Source organism: Rattus rattus, chromosome 13 (assembly GCF_011064425.1).
Source record: "Rattus rattus isolate New Zealand chromosome 13, Rrattus_CSIRO_v1, whole genome shotgun sequence".
Lineage (NCBI taxonomy): Eukaryota > Metazoa > Chordata > Mammalia > Rodentia > Muridae > Rattus > Rattus rattus.
Window position 1 is genome coordinate 5639143 of NC_046166.1, and position 10743 is coordinate 5649885.

The 10743-nt window shown below is 40.3% G+C and overlaps 1 pseudogene; it reads left to right on the forward strand.

The window, feature by feature from the left end:
• Positions 1-8539: 8539 nt before the first annotated feature.
• Positions 8540-9021, forward strand: LOC116914849 (annotated as a pseudogene).
• The last annotated feature ends 1722 nt before the right edge of the window (positions 9022-10743 follow it).

Below are 10743 nucleotides of genomic sequence, written 5' to 3' on the forward strand. Positions count from 1 at the left end.
AATTTAAAATAAAAAAAAAAAAAGAATCTGAAAGTACATTAAATCAGCACAAGAAAACAGATAGGAATGTGGCCTAATGTCATCTCACAGAATAAATTTAATGCACTAAAATTACTCCATTTTAAAAGTACTAAACGTTATGGAAGAATTTTTAAAATTGAAAGGTCTGTATTCTGGAATGGCTGCCTTAATGACCAATACAAATTGTCAGATACGAACTTAAGCTGTGTTGAGGGGAATCGAAATGAAGAAAAAAAAATTCTTTCTTCCTATAGACTCCAAACATAAGCTGTGATGGCCTAGCATGAAATCGTAGGTAAATCTGTCTGCTTTCAATTCCACATATCAAATTGCTTTCCTCTCCACAAGGGGGGGAAGGCATAAATAAAGAAAATGAAGGCCTGAAAAGATGGAAATTTGATCCTGAACTTCTCCACCTTATTAATAACTGCAGTGGCTACAGCTTATGGATCCTGACCAGGGAAGACACAGGGCTAAGCGTTGTCTAAGTGTATCTATCTCTGTACTCTTAATATTCAAAATAATCCTTGTCAGTAAAGATCGTTATTATCCTAAGATTATAGATGAGGAAATTGTCTTCCCAAGGCTCATCCCAAAATCCAAACATTATAATGAAAGTTGCCCACTACCACCAAGAACAGAGTTGCCCAGGTCTGGGCTCTGTTGGTGTCCCTGGGCAAACAGGAAGCTGAAACCTCTTATCAGTAACCATGAGCTCATCAGTAAATCAGAGCTCCCTTCTCAGAGGCCAGTGGATGTCCTGCTAACAGTTCTCTGTTAGCTATCAAGACCCAAACCATCAAGAGTTTATTATATATTCATGCAAACACAGGTTCCTTTGGTTTTGTTGGCTTTTAGTTTTTTTTAAGATTTATTTATTTTATGTATGTGAATACATTCAGACACACCAGAAGAGGGCATCGGATTCCATTACAGATGGTTGTGAGCCACCATGTGGTTGCTGGGAATTGAACTCAGGACCTCTGGAAAAACAGTACAGTGCTCTTAACCACTGAGCCATCTCTCCAGCTCTTTAGTTTCTTTTTAAATTTTAATTTTCTTTTCCTCTCTTTTTTTCCCAATTGATATAATATAATTGCCTACCTAACCATACAAAGCCCAGTACCATCTATCCCTTAAGAACATTAATATCAGGGTTGGGGATTTAACTCCGTAGTTGAGCACTTGCCTAAAAAGGGCAAGGCCCTGGGTTCGGTCCTCAGCTCCGAAAAAAAAAAAAAAAAAAACATTAATATCAACCTGTAAATACACAGAGCGGAATCTTAACGTCCTCTGCCACGGCTTCTCTCCCTCTCCCTCCTGTCTCTTCTCTCTGTTCCTTTTCTTCTCTTTTTTAATTGGATATTTAAAATGCTCACTTTGTAGCTTTGACTGGCTTCAAACTCACATTAATGCTCTTGCCTCATCCTCTCCAATGCTGGTTTTATCAGGACCAGCATAAAGACCTTTTGATGTATACGGGATATATCATATTTTTTGTTTCTATAGATTAAAATCATATCTCCTATAATGTTCCTCAACGTGTTTTTAACAATCATATACATATTTTTCTGTGTTCACATCCATAACTCTTATCTTACACTTTTTTATATCCACCTAGATTTCTACTGAATGAAGAAGGTGTTTTATTGCATTTGCTGGATGTTTAAGCTGATTATAATTTTCTGCTTATTGTTTTTGTTTTGTAGAGGGCTGGAAATCAAACCTAAAGCCTTAGTCACGCAAAGTACACAGGCTACCACGCCAGCCCCCAGTCTCTGCTATTACAGATTTGTTGCAATAATTGTCTTTGGATGCTGATGTATTTCTGAATCTATACCAATAACTCCCTGGGTTAGGGGACTTCAAATGCTGACAGTGTCAAATTGCCCTCGAACTGGCTTCTCAAACCAACTGTTTTTTCTCTGCACACTCCCCTACCTTGGAGGACAGCTTTCAAGTCTCTTGTCTGTCCCTGCCCTTCTTGCCTCCCATCTGCCCTCTCCCTTCCTCTTTCCTGTTCTTTCTCTTCTAGCTTTCCTGCTGCTCCCAACTCTGTCTTCTCACACCTGGCCATCCTTTTACCACCTCAATTAGCAACAGAATGCATCTTTAAAAGCTAACTCACTACGAGCCAAATTTTCTGTTTCTGTGTGTAAAATTATCAAAGTAATTTATCCCCAATGTCTTTATAAAAAAAATAAATAAAATAAACCAGGTATGAACTGCAGTTCCTGGTTGGGGTACTCCTATATTAAACTCCCTACAAGGCTGATTAACTGACTAAAACTTCGATAGTTGTAGAGAATTGGAATGGTGCAGATATAAAACCAAATTATCTTGGGCTATCTAGCCCACTAAATAAGCATTTATTTCCCAATTCTGCCTGTGACCTAATATCCTTGTGATTATTAGTTAAATCATTTCAGGATGGACAAACAGACTCCTTGCTTCCACCAGCCCAGAGACTAAAAACATCACAGACAGCAGTTGAGACTTGGAGCAGAGGTTTCCCCATTTGCCATAGCGGCTGAGCGGAAGTTTCCTCCAGGGTATGTGAAGAGACTTCACTTACGGCTTCTTTCTGTCCTTTAGTTTTTAGAAAAACATCACAAATGTTACCAGTTTGGAAATATAATATTTGGGGTAACTTGAATTTGTGTTCCCAAGCTCTAGTCACTCGTATTTGGTTCTGGAGTAAACGATCTCTTATTTTCTTTAGGGTGAGAGCTGTGGGGGTTGTGTGTATTGAAAATAGTAAAGAAGTCACTTCTGTGTGGCTACTGATTTCCAATGATCTCCATCAGAATAAACAAACAAACCCCTCTCCTCTATCCCAGATGCATAAAGCTAGTATACAAAGTAGCAAAACCTTGCAACAAAGAAGGTTAAAATCTAGTCCACTACTTACCTTCTGTATCTTGTTATTTCTGTGTTTTCCAGTTTGGGGTACACAATGCTTAATTGTCAAGACACTCAAACTTCTGCTGTTGTTTTTTTCTACCAGCCTTTTAAATAACAAGACAATAATAACACGGAGAACCAGCTTAGCATCCACAGTTGCACAGCCAGTCTCTCCAAGGGCCAATGCTTGCCTGCTCACGTCACCGCTCTCCTAGAGGAACCCACAGACTGTCCCTGAGCAAACACAGGAAAATAACTCAAGGACATGGATTCCGAAACCATTTTAGACTTCAATTAACACTGTACCCTGGCGGGGAGGGAAACTTTGATTTTCTATTTCTTAGGTAAACTGCTGGGAATACAAAGCATTAATTTTCATAGAGGGGAAACCTATGCAATATGCTATGTATAGAGTTAAGTTAAAAAATAAACCTGTTGAGTAGATGGAATTTCCTTAAACTACAAAGGCGAGAGCGGGGGAGATACTGACATGTCTCTGTGTGTGCACGTGTGCGTGTGCGTGTGTGCATGCGTGTGTTGCATGTGCACGTGTTAGGGAGCAAGAAGGACATGCTGATAACTGGAAGATGCTTGAAAAGCCTAGAAGGATATGCACCCCAATGATGATACTGCTGACCTCTGGGGTTAGGATTAGATCTACTTTTCTAGTCTTGCCCATCTGAACACCCTGGTTCTCCAGTGGATAAAGATAAACTGCACAAAACAATACTCAGTGGGAGCCAGGAGAGACGGCACACGCCTGTGGTCCCAGCATGTTGGAGGCAGATATAGGAGGTACAGAGGCTCAAGGCCAGCCAGTTACAGACTGAGACTGTGTCTCAAAAAGAAAATCACAAAATGTTCAAAATTATAAAAACCTTGTTAAAAGTCAAAATATTTTCAAGTCTTTGGGAAAATATATCTAGAGCTTCACTAAATTTCAAATACATGACATTTAACACAATAAGTTCTGTGGGTTCCAAATTTCCATACTTTATTAAGTAAAAGACTGTTCACGGAGTTAATCGGTGACTGGTTTTTATAAAATATACCGACGGTACTCATTGATGATGGTCAGTTTGGTTGTAGGTGGTATTAAAGCATTTGATAATCACATAGGATGATTATGGTTCGCATTAAAGAGTTGTTCCCATGGTAATTTAGTAGCCTGAGCAAATGAGCAACTTCGGAGCTTCAAACCGATAGGCGCTGCAAAATGGAGGTGCCTCACAAACGGTGCTGGGTTGGTCATAGAAGCATATATATATATATATATATATATATATATATATATATATTTAAATTTGCTGCAACGCCAAGGCTATGAGTTCTGGCATCATGAGCAGCAGCCAGATACTAGAAGCATCACCAATCATCGCCATGAATCTGTCCAAAGAAACCGTGGTGAATGCATACAGCCAAGCACCGTGCTACTGGAGAAAGTTCTCTACCACAACGAGAATTACAAGAATATATTATTAAGCAACATAAATAAGGAGCCAAGGGACAAGAGCTTTAGTCTATTAAACCTCAAAGCCCATCCCTAGTGGCACGCCTCCTTTAAAAAGGCCACACCTCCTAATCCTTTCCAAACAATTCCATCAACTGGGGACCAACCATTCAAACGTGTGAGCCTATTGGGGCTATTTCCATTCAAAACAGCACATCAGGCATTCTAGTTTTCATCTGTAGGTATCTACTATCTTATACAATTAGACCCAATTGTAAGCTTGATGTTTCAAAACCTACTTTACTAAGCATTCTTAAATGCTACCACCCACCAGAGGTAGTGGAAAGGAAAGGTTAATAGGGCAAAGAGAGATGCAGACCTATTTAGAAATAATTTTTTGGAGCAATTCCAGTCTTCATTGTATCAGCAGTTTGGTTCACTAGCCAATCATCAAGCACAAATCAGCAGCAAAAGTCCAGCCCACTAACAAAACACCTCGTATGAATCATCAACCCAGAAGAAACCACAAGGCTCCACCAATCTGCCCACAGGAATATCAGAAGTTCTTTGGTGAGTTACTCTCTACAAAGTCATGACAAGCAAAGATCAGCAACTTGATGTAAGGTAAATATAAGACAAACCAGTTTTAGGGAATCGACCACAAAGACCAGCAAGGAAAGCCAATGCCAGAACTTAACATCTCACTGTCTGTGAAGTCATATTTATATTCTTTCTAAACTTCATGCGTCCTCTCACATGTCTGCGTCAGCAACACATCCCCTCACCTGTGTCTGCTTCAGCAAAACATCCCCTCACCTGTGTCTGCTTCAGCAAAACATTCTACCAGCTGTGTCTGCTTCAGCAAAATATCATATGACATAACTGAGTTTCTAAATAAACCAGAAATTTCTGCTTCACCCAATGACCCTGTGAGACAAACATCTTCATGACACAATACATAGACTTAAGCATAGAGAAATTAAGACATTTTCCCAGGGCCACAGGCCTTTTCTTTAACAACTTGACTGATGTATATTTTGGATCCATTAAGTCAAGTATATGATTCAGTAACTTTTAGTTGCATTATCTAACGCTGCATCTATGACCATAAACCTGCTCCAGGCATTTCTAACCCTCCTGTTACACCCTTATGCTCATTCATAGTTAATTTATTCTTATAGTCTTACCCCAGAGAATTATTAATCAACTCTCTGTATCTGTAAGTTTGTCTTTCCTGGGCACTTCATAAAATTATATATATATATATATATATATATATATATATATATATATATATAATCTTGTGAAGTGGCCTTTTTGAACTCAGCATGGTTTTTGAGATTCATCAGTCACATTCATCAGTATGTCATTAGTTTATCCTTCTTCATTGATTAATGGTATTTCATTGTATGGACATACCAATGTTTTGTCCATCAGCTCACCAGTTCATGGACATTTGGATTGTTCCAGTCTCAAGATATTATAAATAACACTGTTACAAATATCTCAGGTCAAGTCTTTCTTGTATGCTTTTATTTCTCTCTACCTAGGAGTGGAATGGCAATGTCATACAAAAATTTTATGTTTAATTTTTTTTGAGAAACTGTAAAGTATTACAAAGTATTCCACTTGTTACACTCTGTAACACTATGTTACATTTATCCAGGCAATGTATGGAGTTTCTGTTTCCACTAATTCAGCAGTTTCCATTGTCTGCCTTATGTATAACAACCATTTGAGGAGTATGAAGTGTTATCTCATTATGGTTAAAATTGCATTTCCCTAATAAGCAATAATGTTGGACCTCTTCTTCCATGGGTTTATTAATCATTCACATACACACACACGCATACATGTAAACATATACACAAACACACACATGCACACATGCACATACACACATGCACATACATATACAATATACACATGTGCATATGTGTAAACATATACACAAAAACATACATGCACACACATACACAGATACACATGCACATACATACATAAACATGCACACATATACATGTACACTTGCACCATTTTTTGCTGAAAACTGTGTCTCTGCCTGTTGCCTGTTGCGCCTTTCTCTTCTTAGACTTAGATTGTAATTGTCCCATGTAAACTCTTTGAGTCTTCCATTTGGATGTGTTTTGCAACTATGTCCTTTCAAGCTGCTTCTTGTCTTTTCATTTTTTACTTTTTGTTTTTCAATTTTGAAAGCAAGCCAGCTGGAATACTGATAGATATTTCATCTTATAGTTTAATCTTCGGATCAATACAAGGGCTGGTATGTTAAAATCTTTGACTCTTGCCCCATTTCTTTTTTAAGATATTTTTAACATTTCTCTTAGCAAAGTTTAGGGGGTTTTGTTGTTTGTTTGCTTGTTTGTTTGTTTGTTTGTTTGTTTGAGACAAGGTCTCGCTTGTCACCCTGGCTGTCCTGGAACTTGATATGTAGACCAGCCTGAGAGTGGTAAGTGGACATGGGCTGACGAGTGCTTACAGAAGAAAGTTTTCTCCGTGGAGTCTCACTATGTACACTCACCCTACTTAAGGACAAGCAAGTCCCATAGCCAACACAATGAACTCAAGGGTGTCTTTATAGACCTTTTGTCTCAGATTGCTTTGTTTGGGCTTTTTTTTTACTAGTCTTTTGTTTGTATATTATGGTTTCTAATTTTACGTTTTTTGTTTTGTTTGCGTTTTCTAAAGAGAGAGGGGGTGTGGCATTGGGTGTGTGGGAGGAGTCAGGGGAGAAGTAAGTGATCATAATATATTGTATTAAACTTTTTCCAGCAGAGAAAAAGAGAGAGAGAGAGAGAGAGAGAGAGAGAGAGAGAGAGAGAGAGGATAATTACAGCAATGTGGCTCACTCTCAGAGGGAGGAGAGGGTATAACTCGGCAATCAGGGAATTGGTTTTCTAAATAAGCTGGAACTTGCACTTTACAAATAGTCTTCCTTGTTTTAAACTCTTCATAGATATTTCCAGATTAGGTTCCTGATTGCATGCAGTCAAAATGCCCAATTATTATATGTTCAAGGAAGAGAGGGTAAGCACGCATGTATAATCAGGAGCACTGCATGCATGGACAACCATGAGCACAGCATGCACATACAATCAGGAGCATTGGACAATCAGAAACACATGCATGGATAATCATACACATTGCACATGTGTACAATCAGGAGCACATGTACAATCAGGAGCATTGCATGCACAGACAATCATGCACATTGCACACATGGACAATCATGAGTATTGCATGCATGTACAATCCTGCACATTCTCTGATAGGGGCTCTACACAAGCCCTGGATGTTCTGTTTTCAATAATTTTGCTCATGTGCATTGGTCTCAAAAGAGAAGCATATTTGTAAATACGCTTAAATAAGAATCGAGCATTTAACGCTAAGACCTTAGAAATCGTCTAAACAGGACAGTCATGTTCATGAAAGCTGTTAGTGCAAAACTCCTACTGACATGTGATCAGGTGATTGGGAGACAAGGGAATAGAAGAGAAAAAGTAAAGAGAAGGACAATTGTTTGGGATCCGCGGTGGCTTTCCTGGGGTATCAGCATCTTTTAAGTTAGAATTAAAAAAATAAAAGCATAGAACCTAAAATGTGTAGTATTAATATCTTCAAGGGCTGGGTTGTTTCTTTGTTTGGGGGATGGCTTTGGAGTCTGCCACTGGAGTGTCGTTTAGTTTGGAGGGTTTTGTCTTATTGCAGTCCACACTGGTCTCAGAGTCAAGATCCTCGTAACTCAGCCTCCTAAGTGACAGGCTCACAGGTATGCATAGGTACAACTGCGAGGCCTGTGAATCCTTGGCATTCTGTGGATCTATGACCCTTATGAGATTTTAACCTAATGCAATATAAGTTTGTCATTCGAATCTTACATGTACAATTGATTTAAACTTGTGGGGTTTTTTAGTTTAAATCTCAATAGGTCCATTACAGGACTTAATATGCTTAATAACTAAAGTTCGCCATATTTATAAATTTAATATAATGGACTTATACAAGTTGCTTAAGTATTTAGAATGTTTTTAAGTTAGGCAATTATAATACTCAAGGAGAAATTGAATCCATTGAATTCATAAAAGCAGTTTAAAAGGAATTTGCCTTTCGGCGGCGGCAGCCATCTTCCAGTAAATTGCCAAAATGACGAACACAAAAGGAAAGAGGAAAGGCACTTGGTCTATGTTCTCTAGGCCTTTTAGGAAACTTGGAGTCATTCCTTTGGCCACACACATGCGAATCTACAAGAAGGGTGATGTTGTGGACATCAAGGGAATGGGCACTGTTCAAAAGGAACGCCCCATAAGTGTTACCACGGCAAAACCGGAAGAGTCTACAATGTCACCCAGCATGCTGTGGGCATCGTTGTAAACAAGCAAGTTAAGGGCAAGATTCTGGCCAAGAGGATCGATGTGTGGACTGAGCACATCAAGCACTCGAAGAGCAGAGACAGCTTCCTGAAGCGGGTGAAGGGGAACGATCAGAAGAAAAAGGAAGCCAAAGAGAACGGCACCTGGGTTCAGCTGAAGCGCCAGCCTGCGTCACCCAGAGAAGCCCGCATTGTGAGGACTAACGGGAAGGAGCCTGAGCTGCTGGAGCCCATGCCATACGGATTCATGGCCTAATGTGCAAAAATGAAATAAAAGGCTACAAAATGTTTTCCTTAAAAAAATTTTTTTGACCAAATTTGCAAATGGAAACAAACCTTAATCAAATTCCCTTAAAAGTCAACATTGTGATGTGCTGGACTTATAAACAAAAAAAAATTTATAATTTAACTTAAAAGCTTCAAGATACGCAAGTTTAACCCTAACCCTGGTTAATGAATCAAAGACTAACTTTAAAATCAGTTACTTAGGAACAATCTCTTTGGGGTATAAAACTATATGAAAGACACGGAAAAGCACATGTGACAGTCAGAACAGACTGTCTCTCGGGGAAGACATCAGTCAGCAAGGACGAATGCTAGGTAGACACAAAGACTGAGGTACTCAAGGGCCCCTTGAGCACCTCCCCCAGGATCTACAATAGCCACACGAGAGACTAGCAAGGTAACTGTGGTGGTTTGGATGAAAAGGGCTCCCATAGGCTCATAGGGAGTGGCACTGTTAGGAGGTGTGGTCTTACTGGAGTAGGGAAGGCCTTGTCGGAAGAAGTGTGTCACTTGGAGGTAGTCTTTGAGGTCTCAGATGCTCAAGCCAGGCCTAGTGTCTCACTCTCTCCCTGCTGCCTCCCGATCTGGATGTAGAACTCTCAGCTACCTCTCCAACACCTTGTCTGTCCATGTGCTTCCATGCTTCCTGCTGTGACAAAAATGGACCAAACCTCTGAACTGGAACCCAGGCCCAATTACATGTTTTCCTTTATAAGAGTTGCCGTGGTCACGGTGTCTCTCTTCACAACAATGACACCATGACAGTGACTAAAGGCACTGACTTGTGAGGTAAACCTGAGAGGCTGCCAGGCTGCTCTCTTGAAGTAGCAGGATATGCTGGTGCTTGGCTTTTGAGCCCAGGCCTCTCCTTAGACCTGTAAGAGTGTGTGGCAGGAGTCCCATGATATATATGTATGCGGTTGCCATAAGGAAACCCGTTATTTTGCATATTAACTAACAATAATAATAATTTGAAAGAACAAAAATAAAGGCAAGGAGTTGTGGAGAGAATAAAAATCAGGCTGGTGAGATGAATTGGCAGGTAAAAAAATACTTTCTGTACAGATCTGATGACCTGAGTCCAATCCAGGAGCCCCCACGGGGAAAGAAGAGAACCAACTCCTGGAAGTTGTCCTCCGACCTACACACGTGTGTTATGCACGTGAATATACAAACACTAACAGTACTTTTAAAGAGGAAAACTGTGTGGTGGGAGATGATTTAGCCAGCCAAAAGCTGCCCTCCCCTGCCCAGGTGAAACTGTCCGGGCTTGGTACCAAAGAGGACATGGGAGAGAATGGAAGCCAGAGCACCACAGCACAGTGCTGCTGGATTCTGAGAAATACTGTGGACCAAACGCAAGATAAAAAAAAAGAGCATCACTGCCCTACAGATAACCCTGGGCATCTGAGAAAGGGAGAGCTATCCTCTGACCCCAGGAAGCATAGGGCCTCACTCATTCCAGGTTCTCCAGGCCCTGTGTGGTGTAGTAAGGTGTATCTAGGCAGAGGAGTCAAGGGTGCCTGGCCATGGAACAGAATACGACCATGACACTAGGAAGCCATAGAAAGCGCAGGCACAGAAATTTCCACAGCCCAGCTTGGGGCCGGGGCTGTGCACAGCATTGAGCACTGCCCCTGCCTGTCTCACAGCAGCCTGACCATAGTCATTTTAGAGAGGCAGCCTCAGAATC